General features: G+C 50.0%; 1 long non-coding RNA gene across 1 annotated transcript; it reads right to left on the reverse strand.

The window, feature by feature from the left end:
• Positions 1-5,959: 5,959 nt before the first annotated feature.
• On the reverse strand, positions 5,960-11,116 carry LOC309797868. Its single transcript, XR_014292841.1, has 2 exons — positions 10,344-11,116; positions 5,960-6,218 (listed from the first exon to the last, which is right to left on the reverse strand). It is a non-coding gene; the product is annotated as an uncharacterized lncRNA (long non-coding RNA).
• Positions 11,117-11,331: the final 215 nt, after the last annotated feature.

Here is an 11,331-nt window from a genome sequence, read left to right on the forward strand (position 1 = left end):
TCCAAAACAACGTATAAGCAGCTCATGCAGCTCCATAGCCAAGAAACAAACAACCCCATCCAAACGTGGGCGGAAGACTCAAACAGGCGTCTCTCCAAAGAAGATCAACAGACTGCCCACAAACACACGAAGGAAGGACTGCTCAACGTCATTCATCATCAGAGAAATGCAAATCAAAACTACAATGAGATATCATCTCACCCCAGTCAGAATGGCCATCCTCCAGAAATCTAGAAACAATCAATGCCTGCCTGCCGGAGAGGGTGTGGAGAAAAGGGACCACTCTCGCACTCACTGCTGGTGGGAATGTGAATCGGTACAGCCACCGTGGAGAACAGTACGGGAGGTTCCTTAAAAAACTACACGTAGAACTACCATAGGACCCAGCAATCCCACTACTAGGCATAGGGACCCTGAGAGAACCATCATTCAAAAAAGACACAGGGGGCCAAAGTGTTCACTGCAGCTCTATGCACAATAGCCCGGAGACGGAGACAACCCAAGTGTCCATCATCATCGGATGAACGGATAAAGAAGAGGTGGCACCTATCTACCACGGCATACTGCTCAGCCATAAAAAGAAACGAAACTGAGCTACGTGTAGGGAGGCGGATAGACCTGGAGTCTGTCCTACAGAGTGAAAAGTCAGTCAGACAGAGAAGGACAGGTACCGTACGCTCACACGTAGATGCGGAACTTAAGGGGGAAAAGATGTCATGAAGAACCTAGGGGTAAAACAGGAATAAAGACACAGACCTACTTGAGAATGGACTTGAGGATGTGGGTGGCGAGGGGGAAGGGTCACCTGTGACAAAGCGAGAGAGAGGCATGGACAGACAGACAGGACCCAACCTAAGGTAGATAGAGAGCGGGAAGCAGCCGCACAAGCACAGGGAGATCAGCTCCGGTGCTGGTGCTCTGTGACCGCGTGGAGGGGTGGGAGGGAGGGAGACGCAAGAGGGAAGGGATGTGCGAACAGATAGATAGATGTAGATGGACGACTGATTCACTTTGTGATAAAGCAGAAAGTAATCATAAAAAGAATAAAAGAAAAAGAAAAGAAACTGAGTTCCGACACATCTGCACGATGCAACACCCTGAGTGCGAGCGTGTGCGTGCGCGGGGGGGGGGGGTGCTCGTGTGTGTGTGTGTGTGTGTGTGTGTGTGTGTGTGTGTGTGTGTGTGTGTGTGTGTGTGTGTGTGGAGTGCGGTAAGTATTGACAGCAACGAACTGTCGTCCCACCGAGACCACACCAAACCATACCAGCAAAGAAGTCAAGCTGTAGAACTACTCTGGCCTTTAAAACAAAGGAAAAAGCGTGTACGTAGAGTATACCTACGTATAGTACACATGCTTGTGGCCTACGTATACATGGACACATAAAGGCCTAGGACAAGCCCAGGCACATCCCGTAGTAAGGGGAGCCTATCCAAAACAGACCAAGGCCTCACACACCTCAGCCGCCAGAAAACAAGCAACCCAGTGAGAAAAGTGGGCTGGAGGCCCGAACAGAACATTTGCATTAGAAAAACAAAAAAAAAAAGAAAAAAAAAGAAAAGAAAGAAGCACAACAACAAAAGAAACAAAACTAAAACACAAAACTTTTTTTTAGTTAAAAAAATAAATGGGGGAACACGAAAAGCGCACGCATTTCTCTTGACAAAGATATTCGGACAGGCCCAGGATCTGGAGTTGCGACAGCAAGATCGTAACAGCAGAAAAAGTGGCTCCTGGTCGAACACGTATATTTCACGCTGAGAGAGACCACCACCACCACCACCGTGGCATGCTGGAGGACTCAGACATGTCACCTGGTGGGTGACAGAATGAATGGCTCTCCGACAAAAGACAGCAGTATGGAAAACACTATGGAAGTCCCTCAAAACATTGCACAGAAAACTACCATGTGACCCCGCGACTCCAGTGAGTGCCCACGGAGGGGGTAAAGAAGACATGTACATGTCTATCTGTACCATCACCTATACGAATGTAGAGATAGGCAGGGACACACTGTTAGCGCTCTCTGTGTGTCCGTAGTACGTCTATATCTATGAGAGAGCGAGAGCGAGAGCGAGAGGAGGTAGAGAGAGGGAGGGGGAGAGAGAGAGAGAGGGAGGGAGGGAGAGACAGGGAGAGAGAGAGACAGCAACACAGAGAGGGAGAGAGAGGGATGGAGAGAGAGAGAGAGAGAGAGAGAGAGAGAGAGAGAGAGAGAGAGAGGAGGGAGAGAGAGAGCAGGGAGGGAGGGAGAGGGAGAGAGAGGGAGAGAGAGGAGGGAGAGAGAAAGCAATATGACTCAACCATAAAAGGGAATGAAATCTTGCCATCCGCATGAACATGGAGAGACCTAGAGGGTATCAGGCTAAATGAGATACCTCACATCAGGAGGATGTCAATTCTACGCAGAATCTACAAAACAGTACACTTGAACACACAGAACAAAACAGAAACAGGCTCACAGATACGGAAAAGGAACAAATGGGTGGTGGCCAGTGGAGGGAGGGAGGGAGGGGGTAAAGGGGTGATGGGTGCAATAGCTGAGGGAGATGAAGTGGTGCCATCTTCCCGTCATGAAGTCAATAAGTCATGGGATGTCAGGTACAGCAGGCACAGTAGACTCCACCCTATTGTAATGACATCGAAGGGTGACAGACACTAACTAGACTTATCGTGGTGAGGCCTGTGTCACGTGTAAAAATATCGACTCGACTCGCTATGGTATACACCTGAAAACTACTATAGGACTGTCAGTCAGTTAGACTTGAATTTAAAAAGGTGGGGGGGGGGGGAGAGGGAGAGAGAGAGAGAGAGAGAGAGAGAGAGAGAGAGAGAGAGAGAGAGAGAGAGAGAAGTGAGACAAAGTGTGGACAGTCACGTGAGTGCCATAGGTAAGGGAGATTAGGACAACCAACCAACTCCCAACAGTGGTTTCGTAAGTCAACAGTCAAGATTTCGATATCATGATGTCATCAAGCACCAACACTTCTAAAGGGACACAAGGACACGCAGGGCTCACTTGGCAGGGCAGTTCAGGACCCTAAAATGACCCTGAAAGCTGAAGCTCAAAAAAGCAATCTTGTTCATCCACGGGGGAAAAATACCGTTGTCCCACGACATTCAAAAATCGTATCAACACACTTAAAAACTGTCTTCCTCACTCACCATTTAAAAGGTAGAGAATATAAAAAGAGCCAAACTGCGATTTCTTTAGTGGACGGACTGTCTGTCATGGAAAGTATCGACATGAAAAGCATCTGATCCATCTTGTAAAATCCTAGGAATAGGAACAGCAGTTTTCAAACCCTTCTCGGCGTGGTATCTTTTCTACATGGGGATAAGCAGTCCTATTTCTTGTCTGTTATTCCCCTAACTGAAGCATCAGCCTCCAACACGATAAGCCTTTGTGCTCTCTGGGTCCTGAACTCTCTCTCGAAGTGTTTTTCTTAATGGGAACGTGTGCACCAAAGTCATCGCCTGGAGTCATCTTCAACCTGTCCTCCCGCCTTCCCCCTCCACCACCCCCACCAGCACCCCCACCCCCACCCACCACCCCCACCACCCCCACGCCCACCCCCACCCCGCCGCCGCCTCCGCCGCCGCCGCCGCCTCCTCCTCCTCCTCCTCCTCCATTTCCTTCTTTGTATTCTTCAGCTCTCCTTGCGCTGGTCTCTCACACGGTGGCAGTGTTGTCCTAGGCATGCTCAGGTGTCTCCTAACCCCATCCAAGTGGACTTCCAGTGTCACCATTTTGGGTTTCTCAGCCGCACTTCCGTCGTTCTCGGGCAATCCTTTCTTTTTATTTTCCACGGACGGGGGAGACCGGGGCGGGGAGCAACACAACGACACACTGCGCGTGACCTGGAAAACAGATACATACACACCAGGCAACCACCGACAGGCTCTGAAAGAGGATCGGTCACTGGACACGGGACACGCACGTTTATTATGTGTGGAGTCGTTGCAGACTGAACAGGCAGCAGCAAACTTTGAACTTCACGCAGCTGCCGTTCAGTTCATCCATTGTGAAAACTGACACTTGAAACACGTAGTTAGGCTCTTGGTGCGATTTCACCTAGCCATTGAAATGTGTGTACACTGGAACCATGGAAAGTGAGCTCTCTCTCTCTGTCTCTCTCTCTCTCTCTCTCTCTGTCTCTCTCTCTCTCTCTCTCTCTCTCTCTCGGTCTCTCTGTCTGTCTCTCTCCCCACCCCCCCCCCGTCATTTCTATCAAAGGTCGCCAAATGAAGACTCGTTTGTTTCCAAACCCAGTTTCCTTTCATTAAAGTTGGTGGGAGCTTTCCCTAAGGATTGCATGGGAAGGTGTTTTCCTCATTCGTTTTAGTAGTTTTCCTTAGAACTAGAAAATTAGAATTCTGCTGAATGATGAACATGCACCTCGCTTAAGTTTCTGCTAGGAAATCCATGCACCATGTTGATCGAACGAAAAGCAAAATGATTTTATAGCAAGGTTTTCTCTCCACTTCAGATGAATTTTACAGGGCAGGGATAGGGGAGGCTTGGGGTGTCTGTTTTTAATTTAAGGTCCTCTGAAATGTCAGTAAGTGCTCGTGAACATACTCATGTGTACTTTTTTCCTCCATCCAATCACCAATCATCTGGCAGAAGGAGAGCCTCCTCACCGGCAAACAACATTCCGCCACTTAATGAGAAAATACATTTCTGCTACTTTCGCCTAAAACTGCAAAGCCCCTTATTTAAGCTAATGGAATGAAAAAGAAATCCCTTGTACCTAGGAACAGAACCAAGTGAAAGAAACACAATGCACAGATTGAGGGAAAAAAAGAAAGAAAGAGAGAGAGAGAGAGAGAGAGAGAGAGAGAAAGAAAGAAAATCTCTCAACCTAAAAGTTTTTGGAACAAACGGACAATCTATGATTTGGTAGGTAAACAATATTTTTGGAACATAAAGTTCTTTGAGACAAGAATGGAGAAGAAAACAAGAAAAAGACAAATCCGAATTCGGAACCCTTAGAAACCTGAATCGGTCATGAACAGGAACTGGGAAGCCATGGTGAACGGAGTCTGTGACACCAGTGTTTCTGGACCCCGGCAAATGGAGGATTCCAGTTCATCCCGTCTAGAAGCATACATTTTCACACAGCGTCACTTTTTTAAAATGTTGCCCCCCCCCCCCGCCCCCAAAGTGATGCTAGAGGTGGGGACTCATACATCGAAACATCTTTAGTCTCCCTGTACTAAGGAGACAGAAGTAGGTCCGCTGAGACTTGCTGAGCTGTGAACTGTCTCCCTAGGTTATCTTTGGAAACGATCTAGACGGTCCACGGAATTCCCCATCATTCCACTGACGCCAACTCTAAAGTTTCTAAAGTGACCCAAAAGGTCTGGGAGACACTGCTTTTAGGTAGACCTAACAAAAAAGTAATCATCATCATAATAAAATAACACGTAACCTTTCTTAAGGAGTTCCTCCACCTAGAGCTATCGAAATCACTTGTTCTAAATCCCATGAGGATGAGATGACCTGTGAACATTTCCTGAGACTTTAGACGATGTCAGCCATCATCCCCAAGTTCTTTTTCTTGCTGACGAATTTGGTTCACTCCCGTGAGCGTATTGGACTTGGGGTCGACGTAGATAGAAGAAAGGGATGACCTCGAAGGCTGATGACGCTAAAAGACATGCCTAGTTTCCTAAAACCCATACCTTGACCTCGGCTATTCTCTGCTGAAGGGTTCATCCTAGATCAGGTGAACTTGCAAAAACCTTTGGGTCCCTTTCTAGTAGACTGAATTCGGGAGTGCTTCCTTCTAAGCCATTCAGGAGAGCTCTTCCACAAGTTCACTGTGGCACTCGGATCCGTAGGTACGTAGAAACAGGCCAGCTCTGGAAGGGAGCTACAGACATACCTGTTACCAGGCCCTTTCCAGATTCTTGCAGAGCAGTGCCCTAGAAATGAAGATCGCATCCACAAGACTCTAAGGCTAGCAAAGCAAAACTTTTTTTTTTTTATTAAAAGAGACAGGTTGTACACAAGGGAGGAGGCGGTGTGTGGGGTGAGGGGGAGAAGACAGCTCCCCGAGTTGCTTGGATCACGGAAGGGAGCGTTTGTCTCGGGATCACTGATCATTTCCAGACATCCTCCAAACTCTTGGATCAGCAGCAGCTGGTTGCACGGTGGCTACCTATGGGGAAGAGCAAGTGCTTCCACGAGGGGAAAGAAGCGCATGAGAATTTTCTGCAAGAAAGCACAGGAACAGATAAGGGTTCAAGGTATAGTTGAGCTTCTTGTCTTGGGACACCTAGGTATAGTCATAGTCGTGGGTGTCAACATAGGTCAAGGTAATCTTTTACTCCCGGGAGCCTCTTGTATGTGTGTGGGGGGGTGGGGGGGTGGGGGGGGTGGGGGGGTGTGTGTGGGGGTGGGGTGGCGGGTGTGTGTCTGAGACTCAGGCCCCCAGGGCCTCTGCTCTTTAGCTTGCAAGGCCTGTTTTGCCCTAGGCCATTCCCCAGTCCTTTTCCAAAATATCTGTAGGTCTGTCTCATGCGTACAGACAGACATACCTAGAGATCGACACGACCAGAGATTTCATAGCTTTCATTTAAAAACTTTTAGTCAGCCATGCAGCAAGGTAGTACGATGGAAAACTCGCTCTCTTGCTTATTTATAAAGAACCGTTGGAATGGGTGAAGTGTATTTGCTCCGATGGCTAAGGCTTTTTATTATTTGTGAGGAAAGACTTTTAAGATTTCTGTTTGTCTTGAAGGAGACTGCGAATTAGTGTTTGGGTGAGGGAGCCCTTCCAGCAGTTTGTGTTCTTAAAAAGACCACTTCCCCCTCCCCTCCCCCGTTGTTACTTTTAGTTTTATTTTATTTTTTTTATTTTTCCTTCCCTTTGGTTTCAGGTTCTACCTCATCCAGTCCACTAGCCTTAGTCTCAGGCCATCGCAGGCTGCGTTCACATTTCGGATGTTGTAGAGATGTGCAAGATCAAGACAGTTCACCCAGAGAACTGGGCGGCGGGTGCCTTGCTGACATCAAAAAGCTGATCTGCTCATGCAATTCCATTTCTCCTCCTCCTCCTCCTCCTCCTCCTCCTCCTCCTCCTCCTCCTCCTCCTCCTCCTCCTCCTCCTCCTCCTCCTCCTCCTCCCCCTCCCCCTCCCCTCCCCTCCCCCTCCCCCCCCTCCTCCTCCTCCTCCTCCTCCTCCTCCTCCTCCTCCCCCTCCTCCTCCCCCTCCCCCCCCCCTTCTATGTGCTTCTTTCTGTCTGTCAAGGAGAAGATTTCCAACTCAAATGCAGACCAAAAGATTTCTAGGTTCCAAAACTTCAGGGTTCGTTCCATGGATCATGGTGTCCAACTTCTGCACAGGGCCTTCGATAACGGCCCTCTTTCTCAGCGCGCACACAAGTCAACCCCAGACCGAGGCACCCTAAGGGCGAAAACCCTCCAAGATTTCTCCCATTAGACCCCACACATGAGCACACACACCCTCCCCCGGTTTCTATTTCGTATCGCGTGGGCTCAGACAGGCAACAACAAACACGTCGACCGATCGTTCTCCTTCAGCGTCTTTCATGAACGTTGCACTGGCCGGAGACACCTCGGTGTGTAACAGCTCATCATCCCTGTGTGAGAGGCTTCGGCTTCCCGGTGAAGGGGGTCGAGCCGGGGGACCCAGGCCCCTCTGCGTGTGTCAACTGTTCACCGGAGTCGTCGGCCTCGCTGTTGCCCCGAGCGATAGCTGGTCCGATGTCTCATCGGTTTTTTGGTCATTTTTTTGTCCTCTGGCTTTAGAAAGGGTTTTCAACTGGGGTAAAAAGAGCAGGCTTGTTTGGGGCGCTTGCATGGTGGGGAGGAGGGGGTGGTGGCCCATAGAGGTCCCTTCGATTCACCCGATCTCAGGTGGTGCCCTATTTGAAACGTTTGTTTTCATCCCATCAGGGTCCTACCTTCGGAGAGTTTCCCTGCCTTAAACGTCCCCTGCGCTCCGCCTATTCATCATCCACCATCCACCACCACCCCGCTGCTGATCTGTTCACCCTGTCCATGGTTTTTCTTTTCCGAGAAAGAGTGTTACCTATGGCTCGTCCCCACGCTATGTGTCCGTCCATTCACCTCCTGAAAGACATGTCCCGGTCACCTCCGAGAGAGTTCTTGGCAGTGAGGAATCAAGCCGCCACCGTCAAGGTCCGCGTGCAGGTTTCTGCGTGGACCTCAGCCGTTCGACTCCCCGCCTCGGGTCCATTCATAACAAGGAGCACCCCCCCCCCCCCCCACCGAGGGCCGGGTCTTACGGTGAGAGTGTGTTTGGCTGTGAAAAACACCACCCCTGTTCACTGAGTTCCCAAAAACGGGGCGGGGGGGGGGGTGTCGGGGTGGAGCTGAGGGCACGTCACAGCACACCGAAGCGTCCGTCCGGAACCCGAGGAGGCGGGCAAGGAAGGAAGATGTCCCCGGGACAAAACCTTCCCTCCCCGTCCTTTGGGTGGATCGATGGCTGGACCTGAGAATTCCATGGACACCAGAGACGGATTTGTGAAACCAGAATTCCAAGAAAGGGGACCTGACTGAGACCCCAAAATGAGTTTCTTTGGGGTTTGTTAGGACGGCAGGCCAGGAGACACCGTGTTCCACCCGACTCCCAAACGGGGCGAGTTTATCGAAGGAAAAAAAAAACAAAGCAAAACCAAAAGCAAACACACACACAAACAGAAATCCCACCAAAACACACACACACACACACACACACACACACACACACACACACACACACACACACAGAGAGAGAGAGAGAGAGAGAGAGAGAGAGAGAGAGAGAGAGAGAGAGAGCGCGAGCTCTGGGTGCGCTCTTCGGTGTCCATGATTTCACGTGCCTTTGGGGCACGGCTGATAGAGATGGACATGAAGCAGCAGGACAGCAAGCTGGCATCTCGGCCGGCCGGCCGGGGCCTCGAGAACTTTCCCCAGTGAACTCTCAGAACCAGGGCAGGGGGGGCCGCAGAGAGAGGCGGTGGCGGGAGGCCCACGTGACCTGGGAGAGAAGGGGTGTGCTGACCGACCTCGGTTCACCCCGTCCCCCTCCGGCGGAGAACCCGCCTTCGCTTCCTGCCCGCCGCCCTCAGGTGTGTGAGAGGACCCTGTTTCTTTCCAAGAAATACCAACACATCACTTCAGTCTGTTTGTGTGCTTGTTTCTGCTTGTTCGTTTTGTGGACGAGGCCAAAGAAGCCTTCCAGTGGAGGTGTGTGTCCAAAGGAGGATCTGACAGGATGGGAGGGGTGCGGGTCAGTCAGTCCATGTGCCAAGAAATGCAGAGAATCTGTCGTCGCTGAGACTCGGGCCTCTTGCAGAAAGAGGCCAAGAGAGTTCAGATGTGATCATTCACTGCCAAATAGTCATCACAGCAGTTTCCTGGAAGGGATTGTGTGGCAGGAGCCAGCGTAGGCCTCAGGCCTCAGGCCTCAGGCCTCAGCCCGGCAGGCAGGCAGGCAGGCAGGCAGGCCGGCAGCGGCTATTGTCTGTTGGTCCCGCCCCCACCCCCACCCCCACCCCCGTTCCTTCTCCAGAGCTCCTTCCTAAGTCCTCTGGACTGACCTTTGCCAGGAGCGGGGGAGGGGAGGCCCGGACGATTCATTCGGCAGGGCCTCGTTCAATCGCTCCATTCAAATGCAGAAAGCTCTCCGGTCAAGTTGGAGCCTCTGACCTTGCCTCGAGCTTCTTTCTCTTTAATGCATGGCTTTCTCTTTTTTCTTTCCCCCATTTCCCCACCCACCCTTAGGCTGCCCCCTCCAAACTGTAGGGAGGGAAGGAGGGAGAGAGGAAGGGATGGGGGGAGGAGGATGTGTGAGAAACAGGTTTTTGTTTTTTTGGTTTTTTTTTTCCCCAGGCAAAAGGTGTCCCCTCCTTTTCCTAACCCAGGAAACCCCACTACACCATTTGAGAATCATGGACATGCGTGGAAGCAGATGTCTTCACTTGAGATCTTCCTCCGCAGGAGGACAGAAAGGAGGGCCAGTGTGTCCCCCTTGTGCTGGCCGGTTCTTAAGTGACTTGAATTGAAAATAATCAATAGAGCGTGGAGGCACACTTTGGGGCGGCCTACTCTGGAGCCCAACATTTCCGTCCTCTGAAAGTTCCTTGGAACATATTAAAGCTGAGCTGGTGACGCGCGTGTGTGTGTGTGTGTGTGTGTGTGTGTGTGTGTGTGTGTGTGTGTGTGTGTGTGTGTGTGTGTGTGTGTGTGTGTAGAGAGAGAGAGAGAGAGAGAGAGAGAGAGAGAGAGAGAGAGAGAGAGAGAGAGAGAGAGTCAAGGAGATTTCTAAATTATCAGGGTCGAAGCAACCTTAGACGTCTGCAATACCTCTGATGATGTCGTCGGGTGTCTGGTTCGAATTTCGGAGTGGCTCTCACAGAAACAGGCACGAGGATTGTTTCCATAGGAGCCGTTGTGGCCCTTTCTCTAAGGTTTTCATCAAGTTCTCTAGCTTCCGTTTGCAGGGCCTTCAGGCAAAGGGCCGTTTTAGTTCTCAGTGATGCCCAGTCAAAAGGGTGGGAGACAATGGCAAAGGTTCATGGAGAGAGTCGTGGCCAGATATCGGAGGGAACTCAAGAAACTTTGGGATGCAGTCCAGTTTTCAGGTTAAGAACAGCACCCTAAGGGAAACGAGTAGCACCAGAATTTCGTATCCACAAGTGAGTATCCCCGTTTTGTGGAAACATACTTTGGGCCTCCAAGTAACATAGGCAAATAACTGTGGCCAAGGAAATAAGAAGCCTCACTGAGAGTTCCTGAATTAAGGAAGGTAGGGAGAAAAAGATCACCGAATCCATCCTGCTGACAGAGGTATAAGTTACCAAATGGAGGTCCATCTTTAAAAATAAAAAAATAAAAATAAAGAAAAAGAAAATCGGGTTTTGTCTGTTGGTTTTTATGTTTTTCCTTGTATCTGGAAAACCAAAGATTGAAGAATCAGTCCTAGTCCCTTTCTGTCTCTCTGTCTCCGTCCCCTCTCTCTTTCACTTATTAGGTTAGGGGATACTTTTTTGGAGTTTTGTTGTTGCTGTGAATCATTGAAATAGAGTTGATTTACAATGTCGTGTTCGTTTCAGCTGTACAGCACAGTGATTCAGTTCTCTCTCTGTCTCTCTCTCTCTCTCTCTCTCTCTCTCTCTCTCTCTCTCTCTCTCTCTCCTCTCCCCCTCCCTCCCTCTCTCCCCCCTCTCTCTTTACATATATAAAGATATTGTATATAGATTTTTTTTTTCATATTCTTTTCTCTCATAGGCTATTACAAAGTACTGAGTAGACTTTCCTGTGCTCTCCAGTAGGAGGGGCTTGTTGACCACCT

This window comes from Mesoplodon mirus (assembly GCF_964341445.2).
Source record: "Mesoplodon mirus genome assembly, contig: HAP1_SCAFFOLD_1148, whole genome shotgun sequence".
Taxonomy (NCBI): Eukaryota; Metazoa; Chordata; class Mammalia; order Artiodactyla; family Ziphiidae; genus Mesoplodon; species Mesoplodon mirus.